The sequence below is a fragment of the Micrasema longulum genome, unplaced genomic scaffold (genome assembly GCF_059751315.1).
Source record: "Micrasema longulum isolate JH-2025_06_02 unplaced genomic scaffold, ASM5975131v1 h1tg001376l, whole genome shotgun sequence".
NCBI lineage: Eukaryota > Metazoa > Arthropoda > Insecta > Trichoptera > Brachycentridae > Micrasema > Micrasema longulum.
The window spans coordinates 248,248-273,866 of NW_028278562.1; the positions used below are offsets into that span (position 1 = coordinate 248,248).

Below are 25,619 nucleotides of genomic sequence, written 5' to 3' on the forward strand. Positions count from 1 at the left end.
TAAGTGCCTTGTATTCCATTCCCTTAAACCAAATTTATTTCATGTTAGTTGCGATAAATTTCTATCGTATATAAGTTTATTTGTAGCTGTTTTCAAAAACAGTTTATGCAAAATGGATCGTCGACCGCTCTCGAAATAAACTAATTTCTACGCGCATGCGTGCCATCTCCACTCGGAGAGCTTCGTAGATGGAGCCTCGCAACGAAAAGCTCCGAGCCCTCAATCTATACGTCACTAGAAATACATACACGCAGATTACTCACACACCAAAATCAGCATCGTAGTATTGGTGCTACGATATCTTTCAGTCAGTGCATTAGTAGCGGTCCTCTCGCGTAGACGCGTTGCTCTGTTACACTAACACTTTGACGTGTCGACTGAGATAAGATTTATCTCATTTGTGATGTGTGTGTGTGTTTGAGATTTGAATTTTTAATTACAACCGTGAAAAGTGAATTTACAAATATGTGTGAATCGGAGTGAAAAGGAGGCTCAAGGAATTTAAGGGTTTTAAAGTGAATTTTCGCTATCAATGTGCTATTTTGACACCAATATTAATTGATCTAAAGGATCGGAGCAAATTGTGACTGGTATGTATTGAATTTATATAAATAATATTTTTTCAATAAAATACATTGAATTATGAAATAAACGCAGTTTAAAACGTGTTGTTTAAAAAAAAACTCTTGTAAAAAATACGAAAATAGGTTTTTTTGTAGTGCAAATACACTTACTTTTAAAAAAAAAATTTTAGTAACCTTAAAAGTACCGTCATTTTTTTAACGTTTTTTTAAGGTAACATACAAAAAATATTTTATGTACAACGAATTCAACATATACATATTTGAAAAATATTGTTATTATAATTTGTTTTATATTATTACATAATTAATTATGTAAAAAAATGTATTTTTTTACCACATAAAAAATATGTTTTAAAAAACAATTAGTTTAAAGGCAATATTATAGTACTGGTTGGGTAGCTACGTTTTAAAATTTGGATATGTCATTCCAAAAATAAATAATTATTTTTTGTTTAATAAAATTAAGCCAAAAAAAATCAAGAAATAACTGTGCACGTTTTCTGGCCGTTCCACCATTTTTTGAAAAAAATTAAATTATGATGTCTAAGCTGTCTGTTTTCTATGAAAGTAGAAATTATTATTTAATATATTTTTTAATTGAAGATCGTTTTTTAAAGCCCAATGTTGGCTGCGGGTGGCAATGTGTTTTTTTTTTCATTATTTAAAGCCAGTTTTAAGACGCATCGATTACTTAAAAAATTAACTGGTGTCCTCCGTGGTGTAGTGGTCAAGATGCTTGACTCACACACGAAAGGTTCCGGGTTCGATTCCCGGTGAGAACACAAAAATTAAAATGTGATTTTTCTCAAGCCTGGGTGTTCTGTAATGTAATTCACCATTGTAATTGGGCCTCCTGGCCTGTTGTGGTACAAAAAGAAAAAAAATAATTAACGAAAAAACACTTAAAACTGTCAAAAAAATATCTAAGTCTTATCGTTTTTTCAAAACACGGTCGTCTTTATTATTATAATGGAATATAAAATTATTTATTTATTTTATACGATAAACAAGCAGTATGTGACCAAAAATATATTGAAAATTTATTTGTAAATTAGTGTAGGATACACATTCAGACCCAAACAATATTTTAATGAAGTCAATAATTAATTTTTGTTTTTGTAACATAGGTAAAAGATAAGAAAGTCCAATATGTATATAAAAATCTTTTACAAAAGTATGTATGTGGTAAATAAAGAAACCTTTTTTTTTTTTTTAAATTTATTTTTCAAAACTATTAACAAAATAGTCTTTAATTAAAGTCCTGCTGAGTTGCATACATACAACTCGTCAGCAGGTTCTTATAAATTGCATAGATTATTCACACTTAACCTACATTAAAAATAATTTTACTTGAAAAACATTACATATTACATTATCGAAAAATTTAAAACTATCACTAATACAAAAAACTTTTTCTGTTAATCATAATTTGGGCAAACGTCTAACTCCTGTATTTAACTCAGTATTTTTAATAGTGTTCGATAAAATGTTTAATATTTTAGGTATACTGTATTGCAGTGTTCTTTTGCCGTATTTATTGCAATATCTAGGAACAGCTAGCCCTTCCATACTAGTAAACCTGGTGATGTAATCATGTACCAACTTGTGTTTATACTCGGAGTGTGACGCATGCTGACAAATTAATTTGTACCAAACTAGAGCCCAAACAGATAATATTATTATAATTAAATAAATTAGGTACCTGCTTCTCTTAATATTTTGATGACTTTTAACATAAGAGTATATATATTGTCATGAGAAATGTTATTAGATTGTAGATTGTTTTAAGTAGTTCGTTGACGCGTTGTCTGGGTAAAGCTAGGGTTTCCTAGGACAGCGGTGCCCGTATCTTAGCGGCCGTAGTGAACGGTGATACGGTGGACAGCCGTCGTAACAGTGGCTAGAGAGTGTTTTTATTTTTTAACGATTTTATCAACATCGTTTTCCTAGGAAACCACTCTCTAGTCACCGTTACGACGGCTGTCCACCGCATCACCGTTCACTACGGCCGTTAAAATACGGGCGCCGCTGTCCTAGGAAACCCTAGCTTAAGACAGATTTTGTCTTGTCAGTCTCGATGGCACATGGAACTGAAGTCTTTCATACTCTCCTAATCTAGTGATTAGGAGAATCAATTTTATTGTTTATTAATTTGTACAAACATAACTGGTCTAACATTTTTCTTCGATTTTGAATAGACTTTATTCCATGGTACTGCATTCTTTCAGCATAGTTAGAGAAGTTAAGGTTTAACCGGTAGTCGACCTGTTAAATATTTTTTTTTGGCCCTTTCTAGTCTATTTATAATTATATTTAATTGAAGTGACCAAACAGAAGTACAATATTCTTGCTAAGGACGAATACATATTTTATAAAATTATTTATATGCCTGCATTTTCAAATGGTTTTCATACTCGCATAACTCCGACCATTATATATGTTTTTTCAGGACTGATTCAATAAAAATATAATGACTATTAAGTCGCAAGTTCGACTTTCTGTTATATAAATAGAAATGTTATTGAAAAGGTAGGGAAATCTGACAATTGGCATTGTTTGTTTGCGCCAAAATAAAAAATGATTGATATTTAATTCCAGTAAATTTTTCTTGCGATACTAAATTAGTTTGGAAAGATATTCTTGATTTTTTTGCAGTAATTATGAACTACAGCTAAAACTTCAATTGAACGTTGTTATGCAGAAAACAGCCAGTCCACAATTTCGACAAAAATAGATATTGATGTTATTGGGTGCAGTGAGGTCACTTTTATGTTCTTCTAAAAACAGCCAGACCGCTTTTATACAAAAAGTTGTTTCAATCACCTTCTGAAAATGGTATCAATCACAAAAACGTTATTTCTCAATTGGCAGAAAACACCCACAGCACTAGAAAAACTTAACGAATTTAAAAAATCATTAAAGCTGGTCAAATATAAAATTAAATTTATGTTTGTTATGTAAAAAAAAAGCTCATATATTCCTTGTTTATCATTTGTTAAAGTCAAAAACATTTCAACTGTTGTGGAAATTTGGTTATTCACTCTTTTCACAAAGGTGCTATTATCTATGTTTCACTTTTCTATGGCTAGCTGCTTTCTGCATAACTATATTCAATTATAACTATAAACTTATGAAAACCTTTATGTTAATTATATATAAGATTATCTTAAGGCTAAGTTGTTAGGTTTAATTTTTTTAACATAAAATTTTCACGAGATTTTACGCAAACCACAAAAAACCCTCTCCTGAAAAAATACGTTTCCAAATGTCGTGTTTTGAAAAAACCGTCTTCAATTCTCGAATTATTTACAAGTAGATAGACATTTCAACACCATGGGACTAAGGTCTTGTGTTGGATTAGGACAAATATAGCTTGAGTTAAACAAAATATAATTAAACAATGAATATAATCGACGAAACATTAAAACAATTCTAAATTGGCACCCTCCGTAATGTAATAGCCAAGATGATTGACTTATGCACGGAAGGTTCCGGGCTCGATATTTTTGTGAGAACACACAAATTTAATTACTATTTTTCTTTCACTTTTTTATTTTTATTTATTTAATACACACAATACACAATTTCTTCAGAGCATAATTTTTTTTTTATGTCCCGACTTGTTGGAAAATTCCACGTTAAGTGGGTATTCAAGTCTAGGTATTTTTTGCTGTAATTAACGTTTGTTATAAGGTCTTCTGGTACGTTAAGGTGGCAACAATGTGAATATTATAAATCACTGAAAAAGCTACAAGGAATTTCTACCTTAAGTTTCTCTCTCCTTTAAGAATATTCAGTCCCAAACCTTTCTCCTGAAAATTGATTTAGATATTTTTTTTAATAAAGGAATAACCCGCTAATCTGCCTTTACAAGACTTGTCAGCATGTAATACAATACAATAATAGATACAGGGAATATGGAACAAGGTTGTTTAAAATACACGGTAGCACCCAGACCAATTAAGAAAAAAACCCTTTTTTGTTGTTTTTTTTCTTGCACCTGGCGGAAATCGAACCCGCGACGTCAGTTTCACAGTTGGCCGTCTAACCGACTGCGCCACAGAGCCTTAGTATACGATCTTCCAAAATATTAAACACTCTCGGTGCAATAAAAGAGAGGTGCTTTTGGGCAATAGTCGTGAAGGTATTTTGTCACTTGAAGTAATAATGCATGAACGCAGTGGTTTGTAAATATCCTAATGTTGCTAATATAAATTTTATCACAATCGCATTTTCACCATCAATAAATTTAAGAATTCCTTTTAACCGTTTATAAGAATTAATCAAAAAATAACAATAAAAACAACAACAACATACCCTTTTTTGCACCCCGTTGGTAAAATAAATGCACGTGTCAGTTCATTCACGATGAAATAGCGTATTGTAAAACCGTATTTTCAATAAACATTTTGTCTTTTTTTTTTCATAAAAACTCTTATATTCCGCAGCCAGGACAACTGCTTGTTACTCGCCATGGTGATTTCTAAAAAAAGATGACCAGAATGGTTTCCCGTTGCTTTTTCTGGTGGATTTTTCTGTCAGGGTTACCTTCTTTTGGCTGTTTGGTTCTGGTATAGAGGCGCCAAAAACTCGCCTTTTATTTTCTCGTTATTTGTTGTGATCACAACGTTATGAGTTTGACCCATCGTCCAGGGTTTTTGACGTGGACGCTTACGAGTTGGACTAGTCGGTAGAATGCAACAAAGCGTTTGTAGCATTTTATAGAATCACCCCCTCCAGCAAGATGTGACTTACTGCGACCCCACTGACAATTTGAACCACACATTAACATTACTTGATGGGCCTAACACCGCTCAATTTCTTCTTTCAAGACTTTTCAAAAACTAAGAGTAGTAATCGAGTCCAAAACACTTCCAGTTCAAGGTTCTGGGTCTATTTCACACAAGAAACTGTATTTTTTCTCCGCCTGAACACAAACGCTGTTAATGCCGGGACTTTGATATTACTTTCTCAAAATTATTATTTTCCTGTATTAAAATAATTTATGTCAAAAAGAAGGCATATGTACATATAGTCATGTTTTCGTTTTATCTATTATGTTTTAACCATTTGTAAATCCTTATAACGAATAAATTTATCGTCATTGTTTCTCTTGATTTCGTATCGAATCACAAAGTTAACGGAGGATATGTAGGTAACATGGGGTCACAATACCCAGAGGGTTAATAGATGCTTAATTTCGAAAAAAATACGCGCTTCCGTTCCATAAACGAAACGATTAATCACCCCTGTAAAACAACAAGACAAAAGGTAAATGTATTCTAAAAAAATGTCGATTGGGAATTTTAGTGAATAATTTGACCTTATTTACAAAATAAGTAATTAAACTCATAATTTTTTGATAATGATAATATTTTCAACATATTTTGAAAAGGTTTTCTGAGTCTTTTGTTATTTTTTTTCTGGTAGTTTATTGTTTGATTTAAGTCTCTATTCTATTAGTTTCGACTATCCTCGTCTCGTGTTAAAATGATGTATACGATATCGTTATGATATTCAGGTATTGTGAACATGTTTATTTTTTTTTCAAGATTTAATTCTTCGTCTACAATAACATCAATGGTTAATTGATAAATAAATTTTAAGGATTTTACTTAAAAAAGTTCAGTTATATTAAATTGCTTAGCATGTTTAAAGAGTTCGTTAGTTTCTGTTAAATAAGGGAGGTCATATTGGCACTAAGTTTATTATTTTATTTTTCACTCTTTGTAGTCTATGTACGTCATATTATTTATTGTTTCAGAATTTACTTTATGGATGTCATTTTGATTTTCTTCTTCAATCTTCGTCTCTCACTCTCTGGTCCCCACAATACATTCGTTTTTTTCTGTTTTTGGAACTAAATTTTGATTTTCAAAAAAAAAAGATAAAGATATTATCGCCACTTTACCAATTAAATTATTGATATTGATTATCCGTGTCGATTATCTGTCTATTGTTAGTCCTTAGTATTTAACATATTCAATTTCAATTAGTCGTTCATCCTTTATGTAAGTATTTTAAAGCATTTTTTTATATATTCATAATTGATAATAAGTAAGTTTGTGAAATAAATAAAACAAAAATTTAAATTATCTTATTAACCAAAAGATTCATATTTTTCAAACTATTTCCTAAAAGTCGTTCGTTATTCACTCGTGCTGAAAAAATGGGAATCGAGTTATGGTAGAGTGGGATTTGAACCTCGGACTTTTGATCCTTGAGTCCACAATACTTTCCGGTTATATCACAATACATGTTTCTCATTCGTTTATTTTTTTTAGTACTTATCGATGAAAAAAAGAACTTTAATTATTTAAAATAAATTAAATAAATAAACAAGTAACTTCTGAAAAATATCTCATAAGAGACGAAAAACTTCTTTGAGATGCGAATTAACATAGCCATTTCCCTATTCGTACCGAGTGGTGTGCGAAGTATCTAGATTTATTTTATGACTTGAAAGATAAGGTGATCAGTCTTACGCTTCGCTTGCCAGTCCAAGAAAAGCGCTGTGTCAAATCACCTTTGGGGATAGAACGGTTTATGAAATTAATTTAATATTCGTGGTGATTCACTCGATTTTTTATTTAATGATTTTTTCCGAGTTGTACAACCCAAAACGCTTATTCAGAGTTTTAGGTTCTTTTTCACACTCAAAACTGTATTTTTCATCAGTCATTACTCAGGACACAAATTCAAGTTAAGGAGTATATTATTTGTGTTTGTTTTAATTTGAATTTAAATAGTCTTACCGTATACGATGAGTAAAAAAGTTTTCTCAGCACTTTTAAATATTTTTTTATCTGTATTTTGAAAGATTTTATCTATTCCCGGGTTCCGGAATTCGAGGGAAAAAATCAATGCTTTTTAAAATTATTATGGCAATCATCACGTAGAGTTATAAATTTCAACATAATGTCCCCTTTATAATATATCATTAGAGCAAAACTAATCGAGGTTTTATGTAAATCAAGTGGAAATAAAATGCAAATCATGTTTGGGTATTACTATTTATGCAAATGGAATTTCTCTGCTGATGTCAAAGACATCTCTTTGAATTCATGTTATAATGGGCACATTGATTGCTTAGTAAGGGTTTTTAAAATATATAAATAAAGTAGAATCTGTTTAGAATCGCAGGTTTTGAATGAATACAATAAACAAAGATATCGAATGTTTAAACCGAAGGCATGCGGTGTGTAAACAAACATTTTGAAAAATATGCAGAACGTCTTAAAAAAGGGTTTATGATTATATGATAAACTCTTTCTGTAAATAATGGCTATTCTATATGTGCTCGTTGGTTTCAATAACATACAATGTGTCCCAGGTTTAAGTGACCGGTGGTTGTCATATGAAAATACGTAAAAAAATATTGACCAAAAACGTTAAAAGGGGGAATCCAACCCTTATAAGAAACTCATTGTCATATAATATATATTTTTTAAATGTAATCATTAACCATTGCTCTCTTGTTTTAAATGTTTTTTTTATTTATTTGACGGACTTATGAACGATGGTAAATACAATTGATTATAATAAATATAGGCGCTTATAAAATAAAATACAACTAATAAAATTAAAGCTAGGAAAAAATAAATTACTTCTTCAAGACAAGATCCGGTATATTTTAGTGATTTTTTAAATTGACATTAAATGCAAATTTTGAACACGTTAATAAAAAAATATCAAAAAAAAAAATTTTTCCTTAGTAGATTGAGAAATAAATAAAATAAAGATACTGCAGAACTAATTTACAAAACAATCATTCTTCCACACATATAGATTACTGCTCAACAATATTATTTTTAGCAAACGAAGGACATTTAAATAAACTAGAAATTTTACAAAATAAAGCGATGAGAATAGTTCTTAAGAAAAATAAATACAGCAATGTAAAAACAATGAGAGATGAACTAAAATGGTTATCTGTAAGAAGGAGACTTAAATTTAATATGTTGATATTTATACATAAACTTTTTCACGATAAATTACCAAAATATTTTAAGGATAAAGTTGTCTTAAACAAAAATTGTCATGAATATGCTACTAGACAAAAAGATAAAATAAGACTACCATTATTGAAAAGAGCTGAGTCGCAAAATTGTTTGATGTATAAGGGTTTAAAAATGTATGATGAGATGCCTGAATGTATGATGAATGAAAAGTATCTGAAAGAATTTAAAAATAAATGTATAAATTACTGTAAGGAAATGTAAATATATATAGATGATGTAAATGTACATAATAGTTTATATTAGTTTTAATATAAGCTAACTTAAGAAATAAATAAAAAAATAAATAAATAAAGACTTACACCAAAAAAGTCCAGATCTTGTCTCGAGTTTACAATACGACACAATCGGGACATTAGTGCATGCATGCCATATCGTTAGATTTTAGTCGTTCATGGTAGTAAAAAATCCAATTGATTTCTTGTTGAATTTTTAACCATTTAAAGTCAAAAAAAGGAAATTAACATTGAATGTCACGAAAATAAAATGGAAAAGATAATTTATCAAAAATTACGTAAATGAATATTTAAATGATGAAATATTTTGGATGTTTGTAGCAATAACTTTGTAGTTCATTGTTATATTAAAGGAATAAATAAAATTACTTAGTTTTATGAACCACTTTTTTACTATCACAACTTGACTAGTTTCGGCAACTCACGTTACCCTCTTCATGGTTATATAATAACTAAATATACATACGTAAAAGAAACAGTGGGTGTCGATAAGGACAGAGGAGGGGATAATTGTGTTTATCCCCTCTCCTACCCCTACCCCATCATAAACACAATTACCCCCTCCTATATCCTTATCGACACCCACTGTTCACTGTTTCTTTTACGTATGTATATTAAGTCAATAAATAAAACAAATTAATTTCATTTATTCCTTTAAAATAATTGAAAAGAACGTCATATAAGTACATTCAATTATTATTGGTAATTATTTAACTAGAAACATTCCACAAAATACTAAATATTTTTTTTATCTATCTTTCATAGATTCCAGGAAATACGAATCCAAACACGGCCTTTCGTGTTACATTAATTAAAAGACGTTATATCAATTTTAAAATTAATATATTTTAAACGTTAAAATATAGAAACATATTGTTTAATAATCGATTTTTCGTAATTCATAAAAAAAATATAAAATTTATTATTCATTACAAAAATACGATTTCATAATTTAAAAAAATGAGTATTGTATTTTATTTAGACTCACGTGATATCATCAACATAATTAATAGAATAGACATATTTTTACGCGTACGGTAGAATTTATTATTTTGTGAATTCTCCAATCGTCAGACTACACCGCCACCGTCTAGAAAATGAGTTCTAAGATTAAAAATTCTTACAGTGATAAAATAAAAATAACTCATAGAAATCACCTTTACTAAATGTATTTTACTTGCCTGCATTTAAACTTATTGTAAACGGTATTGTTTGGCTTCAAAATGATATAACTTTTCAAATATACTTAACAAAGTACAGTGGTGCCTCGCATAACGAACGCCTCGCACAGCGAACGCTGCACACAACGAACTTCCTTTTCGTTCATTTCACGATTCATACAACGAACTTCGCTTCACACAACGAACTTCGCTTCACACAACGAAGTCGCCCACTTCACACGATCACTGCCGATTTATTGCATCCTTCCGCGCAGGCAGTCGTTAGTCACTGAGCAGTACGCTTAACTTACGCACGTGTCGCAGCAATCGTTGAAGAGAATGTAGAGGAGCTTATTGAGGAACACAAAGAAGAGCTGACAACTGAAGAGCTCCAAACACTTCTGGCCCAACAACAGGACAATGCTCAAAGGGAAGCGTCATCTGATAACGAGGAGCAACAATCAAACAATCAACCAATTCCAACTGCTACACATCAAGAACATCCTGGTCAAATGGAAAGCAGTTCAGGAGTTTACCAATGCCCACTATCCGGATTCTGCTGAAGCAAACAGGATCAACGACCTGTACTCCGATACTCTTGTCCGTTATTTCCGGCAGATGTTGAAGAAAAGAGAGAAACAAACGACTTTGGACAGGTTTTTCACTGCACCATCGGCCAAAAAGCGGAAAATGGATGAAGATGTGCAAGATTCGATTATTTCTTAAAATTAAAAAATGTGTGTTTTTTTCATTATGTTTTTAGATGTATCTAAATAAAAATAATAACAAAAAATTTATCTTTTTTTTATGTCATCTTACCATATTTTATGCTACAGAACGAATTATTTTTTTTAACATGTATTGTTATGGGAAAACGCGTTTCACATAACGAACTTTTCGCATAACGAACTTGCTCCTGGAACGAATTAAGTTCGTTGTGTGAGGCACCACTGTACTTCATTGCTTATAAATTGCAGTATTTTATCTTTATTTATAAGTTTATATAAGCTGACAGTAGCTTGTTACTTGACCAAATGTCTCCACAGTAGTTAAATGTGTGAGCTGTACTAGTAATATAATGTTGTTTTCTTTTTCTTCTCTTTTTTTTTCTCTTACTATTATATATGTATATATATCTATGTATAGATAAAATATAAATACATTCTTCTACAATGTGTAATGTAATACAATATTTTTTTTATTTTATTTATTAGTTACACATTTATTAGACCTACATGTTGTCTTGTGAATCCATGAAACGTTTGAATTGTAATTTTGTACCGGTCCGGTAAAAACCCTCAGAGCGTATTTATTAATAAATTTTGTAAATTTTTTTCAAACTAAAATAAGTTTTTTATATCCATTGAAATCAGTTCAGGTCTGCAAGGGTGAAGAGTGTAATACAGATACGTTTGATTTTCTTTTTGTATAAAAATGGTCAAGCATTGTGTCTCGTTCATTTAAACAAATCATGCAAGAATAATTTCCAATAGTTCAATCGGAATAAGGGCGGGAATTATGCGAGAGGGGGGGGCTATTTTCATGGTAATTTTATGGCACACAAATAAAGAAAAAACTCGGAATTCCGTTAAGCGGATCTTTCTGGCCCCTAAGTCTATGGTTTTCATAGTGCTGCGCAAACAACTTGACGTAAATAACCGAATCACTCATAATCGATGATGGTTCATTGGCCGAGATGTAAGACGCTGTGGTGTTAATCGGTCCATTCAACACATTTCCTTATAATACATACAGGTACAATTGAAATAAAATCCAACTAAAGAAAATTAAAGCTAGGACGCAAAAATGAATAAAAATTAATACCTCAAGACAAGATCTGGTCTATCTTAATGATCGTTTAAATCTAAAAAGACTAATACCAAAAAAGTGCAGATTTTATCTCGCGTTTACGATGCAACACTATCGGGACATTGGTGCATGCAAGCCATATGACTTGTGCTGATCAAGGATATAATTAACTCACTATTCGAAATTGGAAATCAAGTTGCGGTAAAATGGGATTTGAACTTCGGACCTCTGATTTATGTGTTTTCAACACTAGCAACAGGATTACAAATCACAACCTGATTGAAATTTAGAATGTTTAATCGATTTTTTTTTCAGTTATTTGAATACTCTGTATATAGACGAATGAAAAATAAAGTACTGGGTTTACATAAAAACTAGATGGATTTCTTTCATATAAAAACCCTGAATAAGGGTATCGATTTGAGATCCACTTCATTATGTAGAAGTTAGAGCGTTTACCCACTATTATGAATAAACTTCTTCAATTGCTGGCAAGATTGATATAAAACACTATTAGTATTAAAAAGGCCATCAATATTTCTTTTTTTTTTTTTTAATAAATACAAACGTTTTTATAACTTATCAAAATATTTTAATTTTGGTGGCCATTTGGTTTTAATGGTGGTTTAACACTGCGGTATTTAATTGTCCCGGACTGAAGCGAAAAACAGATAAAACGAGATTTGAGTGTTCCAAAGTGTTTCTTGTAACTACAAAAAAAGTACTCCGTGCTTTCATACAATAATATTTTTCATCATATCATCATCGTACCCCTGTCTACACCCTATGCATTGGTTCACGAAATGCTTTGTTTATTGATTACATGTTACATAAAGGGAAGATGATCACACCCATTAGGTATCAGTCCAGGAACAATGAAGTGTTGCCGTTAAAACAACCTTGAAAATCAATAATCTACATTTGCCGTGCCAGGAATTGAATCTTTGCCCTTTTAAGTCCACGTCATTTTGTAAACACTACAAAATGACGTAGACTTATCTTCACTCGATTTATTTTGGCCTTGAAAAGGCCTTTTTGGCTGCAGCCCCAAATAGTTATATGGTATTCTTTTGGTACCACTGCCACAAATTTTGGAGCCAGGAAACCCTTCGCCCGACGCTCCGTTCCCCTACTGCCTTGTATTTTTCCCTGAAATAAGTATTGCAGGAGCTGGTATTTTCTTGCTCATATTTCATGGCCAACATTTTATTATTAATATTATGGATAACTTATATACTGTCAATTTCATGGTGTAATATCTCAAGGTTGCTTTACAAAGTGATGATATAAATAAATCAATTAAATTGTAAACTTTTTGAATTCAAAATTTATAGAACACTATTTACTTTGTTATCAGATGCTACGAATTTATTATAATGATCAAGAGAACAAATGGGTTTAAAAATTTATCCGAAACATCATTTTACTCTCCTCACAGTTTTGCACTTCTGCAGAAACACATTCCATGTCATAAGGTCTGCGACCACAAATGCACGTTCAACGAATTAAGTGCGCAGTTTGCATGGAGGTATAATAACTTTTTCTCTCGGTGGAGATGTAGCTTATCCAAGCTTAGTTCATCTGGAAGGCAAAGTTCCCTTAGATATTCTGGAGAAGAGTTGTGCAGCGCCTTACAATTTACAATTTTTTTTTTTTTTTTTTTTTTTTGCACCACAACAGGCCAGGAGGCCTAATTACAGTGGTGAATTACATCACAGAGCACCCAGGCTTGAGAGAAATCACATTTTTAATTTTTGTGTTCTCACCGGGAATCGAACCCGGAACCTTCCGTGCGTGAGTCAAGCGTCTTGACCACTACACCACGGGGGCCGCCGACATAGCCACTTACACGTAAGCCACTGTGATTTCCGATGTAGTGGAGTGATGTGACTGAACTTAGAGATTCAAAAAATAAGTATAGCTGCGGCATTTAATACAGACTGTAGGCAATTTCTTTTTATTCATTAATAGACCTGTGATGATACAATTACAATTATCGACTCTTGACACTATAGACGCATTTATTAATTGACGTTCGTCAACCGGCAAATTTTTGCGTATGCATTTAATTTTTCTCAGCTGGTAAAAACAAGAACTAATATTTTACTAATTTGAGCGTCAAGAGAAATATCAGAATTGAGGAAGGCTCCCAGACGGAATTCGTTACATCGGGTGGTGCGGTATCTTGAATCGAATTCTGTTGTCTGGCTGAAGCCATTCATTGCTATTCCGTTTTAGATGGGTTTAATGTAAGTTTATTTTTAGACATCCATCGTTGTAAAGTAATTGTCAAAATTAATAAAATATGTTCTTATCATAATTCGAATTATTCAGTTTCCATTATCTACCGCTTATTTGCATTACTATTCCCCCCTAAAGTCTGCCCCATCCCTAAGATCGCCCTCTCCCTACAGCCAGCCCCTCACCTTCCCCGGCCAGTCGACAGTGCAGACTTAATGGATAGAAGAAAAACGGTTTATGGAACTTGACAGCTATGGAAATGGACGAATGTTCTGTAAATTGCTAAAACTTTGTATAGCTAAATTTGCTCCAATTTATTTGTTAATACAAAAAAATTGGAGCAAAAAAGCTGATAAGGGCTCTGTTCTTACACTTAAATTAGATGTCGATATGACACCGCTTTGATGAATGGATATAAACAAATAAACACTTTAAAGTTTATAGCCAGAAAATCGGTTTAGTAAAATTATTATTTCTTTGCTATGCACATTGATAGGCATGTATTTATTTTTTTAAATAAAAATGGGATTGTTATATAAAAAAATTAAATTAAAAAGGATTCTTTTTTTTGGGTTGAAAATTATACGTAGGTAATTGATTTGGGGGTATTATTTTTATGTCCGGGCGGATAAAAAATACAATTCTGAGTGTGAAATAGAAGCAGAACCCTGCACGATTGTTTTCAACTTGATAGTGACTCTTATGTTAAAATTCTTAAAATGGAAAACGAGCGATGATAAGTTTGCCTCGTAGTTTAGTGGTTGGTACGTATGTTTACCATGATTGAGGTCTAAATGGAAAATTTTTCAACAATGGTTAACGATATTGCTTCGTTTTACTTGTTTCTTTACTTAGTGTCGTTGCGTAGTCTAACCAAAATAAGCCAGCTTACTTTTTAAGTACGTCTTTGATGCACAGAAAAAATATAGATTCTACCATTTGAACAATAATTAAAGTTCACTTTTTAACACGATGCCTTAACATCATGTAAAAATGTTACAATTAATAAATTATTAATAAAGAATTACATCCCCATTAATAAGAGTAGTTTTTCAAATAGGTTGTAGATTTTTTTCGGGTAAAAAAATTTTTTAGAGCCCTTAAAATTACTTAAAAAATTTGTGTTTTTTTTTTGTATAGATTATATTTTATTTGGAATCAAATCAAATAACAACTCAAAACTGAACTGTAAAACAAAAAAGGCCTACCATTGAGCTACTTGGAGAAAAAAAATGCTATCGTAGACTTAATAGTTTGGCTTCACTTGGAACATCTAGCCTAAAATCGGATTTTTACTCAAATTTCTTAAAAATTCGAAAAACTTTTTAACGACTGAATACCGCGAAATACACAAGGGGTCGAAAGGCATTGAAGTCCCCAATCGCTTTGCCCCTGATTATCTACCCTCCCAGTTACAGGCTGTAGTAAATAAATTTATTCAAATATTTGAAAAAACAACAAGAAATTTCTCTTTAACCCCTCCTCTGAAGAAGATCCAGTCCTGAAACTCTTTTTTGAAAATAGATTTTGTTCTTGAGAGCCAAATACTTAAATTTGTTGGAACAGAGAGGGAAAATATTTTTGAGAAGGGAATATGGGAGTCTAGGCATTTACCTTCCCTTCTCAAAAATGTTTTCCCTCTCTGTTGCAACAAATTTAAATATGAACAAATTCCTAGGGAAAAAATCCAGCCAGTTTGCAAGCATTTGGACATACTCAAAACATCGCTAAATACTAAGTTGCAATTAAAATATCATAAGTGTTAAAAAGCCACTTAAATAAACCAATGATAGTTGAGAAGTCTCAGACTTTCATATTCCCTCATCGAAAGTGTTTTTCCTCTATATTGCAATATATTTAAAGATATATTAATTGACGTTTTAAAAATACAAAATATATATTTTTTTATCAAATTTATTTTAAATATAAAACTATATGAATAAATCAGCTACCTTGAATAATGAAAAATATTTTTTAAAGCTATGTTTAAAAAGAAAGCAAACTATAAAAAAACATATGAAAATCCAGACTTGTCCGTGTTTGCTTTTATCTTTCGATCTTTGTTTAACAGCAAACAAAAGCTAAACGATAATTTGAGTTTTGCGTAGCCTCGCTATTATTTTTATATAAAAAATGCGTGACAAGGAAAAATCACCTGTAATTTTGTTAGCGTTACAAAAAGACGTTCGTTACAATACGTGTTTACTCTGTAATGACGTTACGATATTGTTAAGGGAGGAAGGTACGAAACCCTGGGACAGATTGATTATACATTAATATAAAAAGTTAGTCATATTTTTACCGGGAAAATGAAAGGTCAAATATTGACAGCGACAGACTGCGAGACAGCTTTTATCATTTTACATTAGAATATTATGTACGTAATGCATATATACAGCCACTTTAGGAATAATATTTTGGTCATGTTGAATTTTTTAGAGTTAAAACTTTGAGATTTGGTAAGGCTTCTAAAATAAAACACTTTTAAAGGATTTAATTCTACTATTATTTTTAAAAAATACATGTGACGCGTCTTGTTTTGTTTGGACATTATCAAATGTTTGAGTTTGAAAATGCAATTTTTGAATTATTATGAAAGATTTAAGTCAAGCGCAGTTTTTAAAGTTACTGGAAAACTACAAAATTGTCCTTTTTAGATTTTAAGTTTTTAGTTGAAAGGTTTAGTGAGTACTACTTTCAAACCCGGGCAATTTCATGTTTCTTTATTTCAAGCAAATCGCATAAAACTGACACAATACTTAACTTCAACTTTTTTAAAACTGTTTTTTTTATTATTATCAGTAAATATTTTATACGTAAGCAATGATGATATAAGCATGATTATGTCAAAAAACAGTGGTGAAATAATTACTTACTCTGCAATACTCAAATAGAGGTTGCCATGCTTGCAACAAAGCCGATAATTTAAAGTCAAATCTTACAAATTAAGCCGTAATTTTGACTTACAATGATAAAATTATTGTCGAAAATCGTATTCTGAATAAGTTTTAATTAATCACTTTTTTAATTTTGGATTTTGCCGGGTTTGCAAGTAGTACCCCCAAGTCTGACACGCTGAAACTTAAATTCTCCATTTTAGGTGAAAACTTACGTAGCTTTTATTAATGTGTTAAAGTTGATTACTTCATGCGTGAAAGTACAATTTACAAAAAATGAATTCCGAAAAAAAATCCTATAAAGACCTTTCACAAACGAAAAAAAAAATTAAAACAGAACTGCTCAAAAATTTTCAAAAACCCATTAAAAAAATCATAACTCGAAAACTACGCTAAATCGCGGAACATACAAAAGGGTGATTCGTGTACCCCTCAATAAGGCACCTACATTTTACCTTTAGACTTCACTTCTCCGGCCATCCTGTATAAAGCAATGCCTATGTGTTCACTCGTATATGTTTATATTATTATCAAAAAACAACACCACATTTTTATAAAAATCTCGTCTCATAAAAAAGAGTAGTTAAGTTATGGAACTGAGAATGGCCGGGTTTCAATAAATTTTGGCGTAAGTGTGCCATAAAGCCATCAAGCGGTTAAATCGTAAGGCTAGAATAATGTTTATTTTTTAGCATATAATATGAGAGTTTTTGTAAAATTTATTTACATTTCAGAAAGTGGCCGCAAAATTGAAATATTAAGGTAAATCATAAGAACGCAAACGTTAATTTAAAATATATCTAGGTTAATATTTTAAAGCACCAACTTGGTGGTTATTCATTTTTATACAAAAAACATATTTAAAATAAAAATTTTTTCAACATCTTATTTTTAGTTTTTCTATCGACCGTTTTCAAAGCAATACAATCTTTTTTATCAAGGCATACTTAACTAATTAATATTATCTTTATTAATGTTAGCGAATATTAGTATTCAACCATTTACTGATTTTTATGTCAACCGGTCTCGAGACGTACCCGTCTTTTCATCAGGACACTCACTACACCAAAATGAAAATACTAAAATACACTTTTACCATTATCGTAGAATACCGTACAAAGTATTTACGAAAAAATACATAAATTACATTCAGAGTTAAAGGGAGTCCAAACACCACCATGTCCGAAGATGCACTATAAGTAGGTGAATAATATTTAGCAATATGTTGCAGAATGTGTGGCGGTGGGGCTTAGGAAAAAGAAGGGCTAAGGGGTTGAACGTTACACTAATAGTTAATTTTCAAAGTAAAAAGTGGGCTATATTGAAAAGATATTTGATTATTAAAAAGGGGAATATTATTTTTTAATCCTATTTTAATGTAAAATACCTCCTGTTTTATCCAATTTTATTTTTAAAGAGCCACGTGACAAAAAAACTGCAATTATCAACTCCATATGAATAGATGCATTCGATAATATTATCAATGGTGAAATAAAATAGGATAAGATTCATGAATTAGGTATACCTAGATGAAGAAGCTTATGTAGCATTATCGGTTGGTAGAAAAATTAAAAATAGGTTATTTAAAAAAAGTTTTTTAGAATTTATTTTATTGAATCAAAAATAGTTTTTTTCAATAAAACGCAATCTAAACTGCTTTTTATTTGCCATTAGCTAAGAAATGGAAACTTTCCGCACTGTGTTATATTAATCACCATGAAACTTGACATCCATATTCACCATTCACATTTAACGATTTTGAATATAGCCTTAAATTGGATGTTACATTCTCATGCGTATTGCTTTACCATCAAAAATACAATTATGAAGAAAATTAACGGCATTAGATTATTGAAAAGGGTCAGTTTTTTTAAAGATCCAAAATCTTAATTTTGAATCGGTTTCCGAGATAGACAACGGCGAAAAATTTAATTCTTGTTTTTTTTTAAAACAGACCAATCATAATGTATGCAGTAGAGATAAGTGCAGATACGGTAAGAACAAAAAATCTGCACAGACCGTAAGAGATGAAAGTACTAAGGGCAAAAGCAAAAAAAAAACTCTAAGGGACATTATCCGAAATCAAGAAATTAGACGGGCTTGCCATGCCCGAGACATAGTATGGTGGAGCAAAACAAGAAGAAGATTCTGGAGAGATGACGTCGACAGAATGGAAAGCTCCAGAATCCCCTTTACCGCAGCCCATCAAGTTTCAGCTGGTCGTCGTCAGACCACTAAAGAGATAGAAAGACAGCTGGAACTTAGCATCTCAGGAATCGCCCTCTAATATTTTGGGTAAAATATTTTTTTTTGAAAAAAAATCTGAATTTTTCTACATTTCGCGCCTAGAAAATCTCTTGCAGGCTACTTGTATTTCAGAAGGAACGGTAGATACCATAAATCATTGATCCCGTTGAGAATGAAGTTCTTTGATTACGGAGATATAAATATGACATCATATGGCCAGTTAAAAAGAGCTGATGAGAACTGCAATGAACGAAGAAAGAGACAAATACTAGTGCTTGCTGCAAACACTTGTTTGTATGGATATGTCACCGCCAAACAGTTAAATCTGCCACTCAATTGAGCGGCTAGACTGTGCATCGGATGCCGGCATTAAAAATTTTATGTAAAAAAATAATAAAATTGAATTAAAAGCGTCGTGTAATAAACCAGACTTTAAAATATCTTAAGATTTATTTATAATGAGTTCCCAAATTACACAAAGTTAGTTGCCGTTTGTAATAAACATAACTTTTCAGCAATTTTGGAAAATAAAGCGTCTTGTGCGGGGTTAATACATTTTTTCAATATTTATTTATTTTAAAGAAACAAAAAGGCGACAGTGATATAATAATATTAAAAAAAAAAAAAACAGTCTAAAGACAGACCAGCAAAGTTTCTAAATAAAAATCATACAAATTATTAAATTGTGTTTCAACAAAAGGATGTGTTTTTGTGTATTTGTATAAGAAATAAAAATATAAAAATATATTTAAAAATATAGATTATACAAACATCACTCTGTCAGATTTAAAATTTACACTAAAAATGTATTATGTAACTTAGTAGACATTATAATAATAAATATGTACATCTCCCCCCCCCCCTTATCCTCTCTTCAAGCATTTTTGTCCTTATCCCGCCCAATTTACAGTAACTTAATGTTCTTAAAATTAATGTTTAAAAAATCTTTGATTATTGAGTACTTGAAAATAACATTTTTATATGTATAAATTGTATGTATTTATTTGATATGTAATATATATTTTCTTTACTAACTTTGTATACTATGTGGAAATCTGTTATTAGTTCTGAGTTTATACACTATATCTGTTTGTTTACTAAAAATATGTATGTAGAACTGTTGATTTCCCTAATAAAATAAAATAAAATAAGTGTAGATTTGTGTTTATGTGTATTAGTGTGGGAGTAAGTGTTCAGGAGTGTGCATCATTAAATAATAAGTGGGATCGTATCGCAGACATAAATAATAAGTCTTTATTTATTTTTAAATAAATTAAGGGGTATGTAAAATATAACAATAGATGAAAAAAAAAACATTATAGTTAGAGCAAGAACGATAGAAGAAAGAGTGTTGTGCATAGTTAGTGCTACAGACTGGCAGATGGAATAAATACTTATATCTTGTCACGCGAAAGAGAACTAAAATTAATTTTGGCGAGTAGGTTAAAAGAGTCAACTTTATTATTTAATAATTTATGTAAATAGCATAATTCAGATCCAGTGCGTCTGTTTTCAAGGGTAAAAAATAAATTTTGTTTGGCATATTGATGTATATAATATAGTGATGATGTCAGCCACATATTGATCTGAATTCGCAACAACACAAAATTTAATATAGAATTTAAGGTAATTTATAAACAAATACGTTTAAATACGTTTATTTCTATTTTTATATATTTTTAACTTTTTAATCTTTTTTTTAAATTTAAAATGTTCTGTAACTTGAATTATAAAAATAAAACTTTTATTTTATTGGTTGGTTGGATGAAATTGCCATTTGGCAATAAGCCCGCCAATGTACAAATAACATTATGTACAAAAAGTAAAGTTAATAAAAAAAAAATAAAAAAAATTGTACCAATTATTGGCATACATTATAAATACGTTAAGCATCTGAAAGCAGTGATAAATTGTTTTTATTCCAGTTGCGTGGTTTTTGGTTAACACATCGTTAAAGTATTACAGAGAATTGGTAAGTTGACACTCATCAATTTTTTTTTCAAAGTTAGAATATCTTTTATTGATCATGATTCTGACGGTAACTTTTTTTTTTTAAATTTCGTACCATGACACATTTTTGCATGACACCATCTAAATAAGCGAACAGTCACAAACGCCATCATCATTTTTTGATTTGCACTCAGCGATGCTTAAGGTCCTCGATGTTACACTACTTGAATCGTGTCTTAATAGTCTGGTACATGCAAGCAATATGATGTACCTTGTGTTTCAGATCCAATCTAGAGGTTATGAAATATAACGAAAAACTTAGTAGATTTTTTAATGTTTTTCTGCCCAGAAATCGACTCGAAATCTTCGACATTGTAGGCATCAGCTCTCAATCAACCGCGAGGAGATCTTATCTTCGCCGGATTTTTTTAGAAGGCTTGGCTTCGTCAGAAGCCATTTGGAATACGCCTCTCAGATATGGAATCCCCAGTATGCCATATATATAAGTAGAATAGAAAATATTCAAATCAAATTTATAAAGTACCTTAAATACAAAACCGGTATTTCTTATGTATCTACTCTCACTGCCTCCACCTTCCATGGAATCATTTCTCTACAATACCGCAGAGTGTGTGCGGACCAACTACTGCTTTACAAAATTGTGACAGGAATGGTTGACTGTACAGAGCTGCTTGGTTTAATAACAATACATGTGCCAGCCAGGATTTGTAGACGGTACCACCTGTTTCATGTACCAACAAGTAAAACATCGTATGTTAAAAATGCTTTTTTTGTAGGACTTTTTCAATGTACAATACAAAATTTAAAAATATAGATTATACAAACATCACTCTGTCAGATTTAAAATTTACACTAAAAATGTATTATGTAACTTAGTAGACATTATAATAATAAATATGTACATCTCCCCCCCCCCTCCTTATCCTCTCTTCAAGCATTTTTGTCCTTATCCCGCCCAATTTACAGTAACTTAATGTTCTTAAAATTAATATTTAAAAAATCTTTGATTATTGAGTACTTGAAAATAACATTTTTATATGTATAAATTGTATGTATTTATTTGATATGTAATATATATATTCTTTACTAACTTTGTATACTATGTGGAAATCTGTTATTAGTTCTGAGTTTATACACTATATCTGTAGAACTGTTGATTTCCCTAATAAAATAAAATAAAAATAAAATAAAATATATCCTGAGTTGGCCATCGAATAAAAAAAATTTCGTCCAGGGTTCTGATTCTATTTCAAACGTAGAATTGTATTCTCCATTCCGCCCGGACATAGTTATTTAACAATAATTGATATTGTATCTAATATTGTTTAAGCTTATTATACTAATTGACTGTACGTAATAGTAGTTTATTTTATAATTATTTTTCCTTGGTTGTTTAGAACGGTCGCATAAATGTTTATTCCGCTTATAACCACTGGACCTTACGACGGACGACATAGGGTTAGTTTTACTACCTCCATTCACGTCGTATTAATAGAGGCAAGGATCATTTACTTTATTTCATTTTCTATTGTTGCAATAAAATAATCCTGAAACTACTAAAAAATAGTTCAATGCACTAAGATTAATATTTTAAAACTGATATGGAGGAAGCTTTTGAGAAAGAAACATGGAAATCCAGGCATTTACATAGAAGTCGAGACACATTTGTGGCGCGTCAGTGGTTGGTTTAAGTGACCACTTTACAAACCATGTAACATCCGTGGCCCTTTTATTATTAATGATTTTGAAAAAATTCAAAATAAAGTTATCAATAAAACCTCATTTTTTAGTTTAATTTTTTTATTATTTTGACCAACCAGCACTTTTGCTTAAATAAGCATCTTCAAGACTGGTAAATTGTTAACACATTTTGGAAATAAGGAGATCAATAAGTATTTAAACAGGGGACAGAAAACATCAATATTTACAATTAGCTTAATAAATAGTTCATTTTTGGGAGTTATTGGACCAAAAATGAGAAAAAACACATTGCAAAATACAACAAAGTGGAAATACACATTTTAATAGATTAAGTTAGCACAATACTTTAATTTTTTGACAGGGAAGTTTAAATACCTAAAGATAAATGATGAAATATTTTAAGTAATTAACATATCCTAATAATGCATTTGTTTATAGAATGAAGTAATTATTTCTGATTTTTAATTTTGTGTTTATTTTATCATTTTAGAAGTAAATAAATAAATAAAACGATGCTTAGTTAAATTTTAAATTCATGGTTAAGGTAAAGGAGAGTTTGATAACTCCAATTATTGGTTAGTTATTACTGTATTAAGTTTATTTATTTTTTTAATGATTCTAATTTGTATAATTATTCCCCTTTGTTTTCAAAATGTAATAATTCAAAATTGTTTTCGCTGTCTACAGTATGGTTAAGAGGTGAAAGCGTTTGTTGGTCAAAATAATAAAAAAATCAAACTAAACCAAGAAGTTTTATTGATTATTGCATTTATAAATTTATCAAAATCATGAACTATGGAGTTTTATCAAGAAATATCATCAAAAACCATCAATATCCTTTTAAAGGTTATGTTGGATTATAAATCCGTTTTTTGAAGACATCTGTATGATGTGGTGTCTTCAGCAAGTAAATTGCTCTTAGGTCCCAGTCCAGTAACGACATCGATTTTTTACCAGGAATTGAACAAAGTACCTCAAAACTGATTGACGAACGCTCCAACCACTTCACAACGAGACGGACTTATCTTCACTCAATTTTCTTATTCAGTATTTTTACTTGGGAACAGCCATCGTGTCAAAAACACTCGATCAGGGTTCTGGTTATATTTCACTCGCAGAACTGTATTGTTTATAGACACAGATAAACTGAAGCAATAAATCATTTGAACATTTTTTTTTTCCGTTATAAACAGCTGGTATAGAAAATTTAATCGATTATATAACAAGCCGAATAATTTAACTATCAGATAATTCGCATTTTCCCGTTACTAGGTACTAAAAAGCGAAATCTTGTTGCTCGGAATCAAGCCGTGTACCGCAGACTGATTCGATTTGTACAAGATTTAGTAAAATCACTCCTTTTAATGGAGAATTCGAGGGGAACGGCATTCACGTCATGCGTGCGAAATTAATTAAGCGTAAAAACCGGTTAGATCGAATTACCGATTTTCGGTTAACCGGGTTAAGCTGTTTCCCGCAAACATTACGGGCTCAGTATCGATTTCACAATCGAATCAGATAGTTAACAGACATAACCACCTTTTTGTTTTAGTTTACCAACGTGTTCTTTTTTTGGATTTTTAATAACAAAATATGTAAAAAACGTTTTTAATTAATTTATACAGAACAGTTTTGACTAAGATATACAATTGTTTCGAATTGAAATATAAATAAAATAATCAGTGATGCGTACTCGCGTGTATCTTTTGAATGTAGAAACATTAAAAATGTATGAATAAAGAATATCTACATAAAGAACCTTATTCGCCTGGCAAGGCTCGCTTCGCGGTTTATATTTGAAATCACGCCGTTCCAGAATGATTTTCAAATTCTGTGATGAAGATTTCAAAGTACACGGAAAATATGCGGAAGTTTATGTGACGTTTAATGTGCGTCGTATTAACCGGGTATTCGTGTTATGAGGGTACGAATATAAAATATATCGTTAAAATATTGCTAGTGAAGATAAAACGTCAAATAGGAAAATAAGAATATGGAAAACGATTGAGATTCTTTTGTATTCATACAGAAAAATGGTGCATAAATCGATGTACTTTCTTAACCCTTACAGAGTATCAGGGTTCTGCGGGTAGTATACTTTTTTGTTATTGTTTATATAATTCTACCCCATAATATCAAGAATGTATAACAATCTTACAATATTTGGTGAAACGTAAGCTGATTCACGATATCAAGTACAATAGGTTGTGTAAATGTCACAGCGTAAATGGAGTGAATGGACTGGCCTTTTTGTAGTTTTTCTGATTCCTCTGGATAATCTGATTAAGCTGCAAAAAATTCACACTATAAGATCATCGTAACTTTTTCAGCGAAAATTATTTTTTAATATTATAAAACGAGTTTTTGCTGTGATTTATTTTAATTAATAACTGGTTTTATATTTTGCGAAATGTTTTATTTGACCAAAAATCTATAAGCGATTAAACACATATTTCAATCAAGGTCAAAGCGGATACTGACTTCAGGTAACAAATAATAAGTATCTACGAAATGTTATCAAATATTTGTATATAACCACTTACAGACTTTTCTGTGTTTACTGGTTTTAAAACGTACCCGTCTTTTCATCAGGATACCAATCAAATCAACATGAAAAACCCACTATACATCTTCACTATAATTGTTGCAAAAAAATATAACATTAACCCGGCATGCATTTTAATAAACACATATACTGATGAGGACAAACATGCACTGATAAGGTTCTGAAAATGTTTAATGTTGTGGGAAAAAT

At 30.8% G+C, this 25,619-nt stretch overlaps 1 long non-coding RNA gene across 1 annotated transcript in view; it reads left to right on the plus strand.

Annotated features, from left to right (window-relative positions):
* The first annotated feature begins 309 nt into the window (after window positions 1–309).
* LOC148275616 (uncharacterized) overlaps window positions 310–25,619 on the plus strand; it is a 178,498-nt gene continuing 153,188 nt past the window's right edge. Inside the window, exon 1 of the long non-coding RNA XR_015823982.1 lies at window positions 310–590. This is a non-coding gene — a long non-coding RNA (uncharacterized LOC148275616). The remainder of the gene's footprint in view (window positions 591–25,619) is intronic.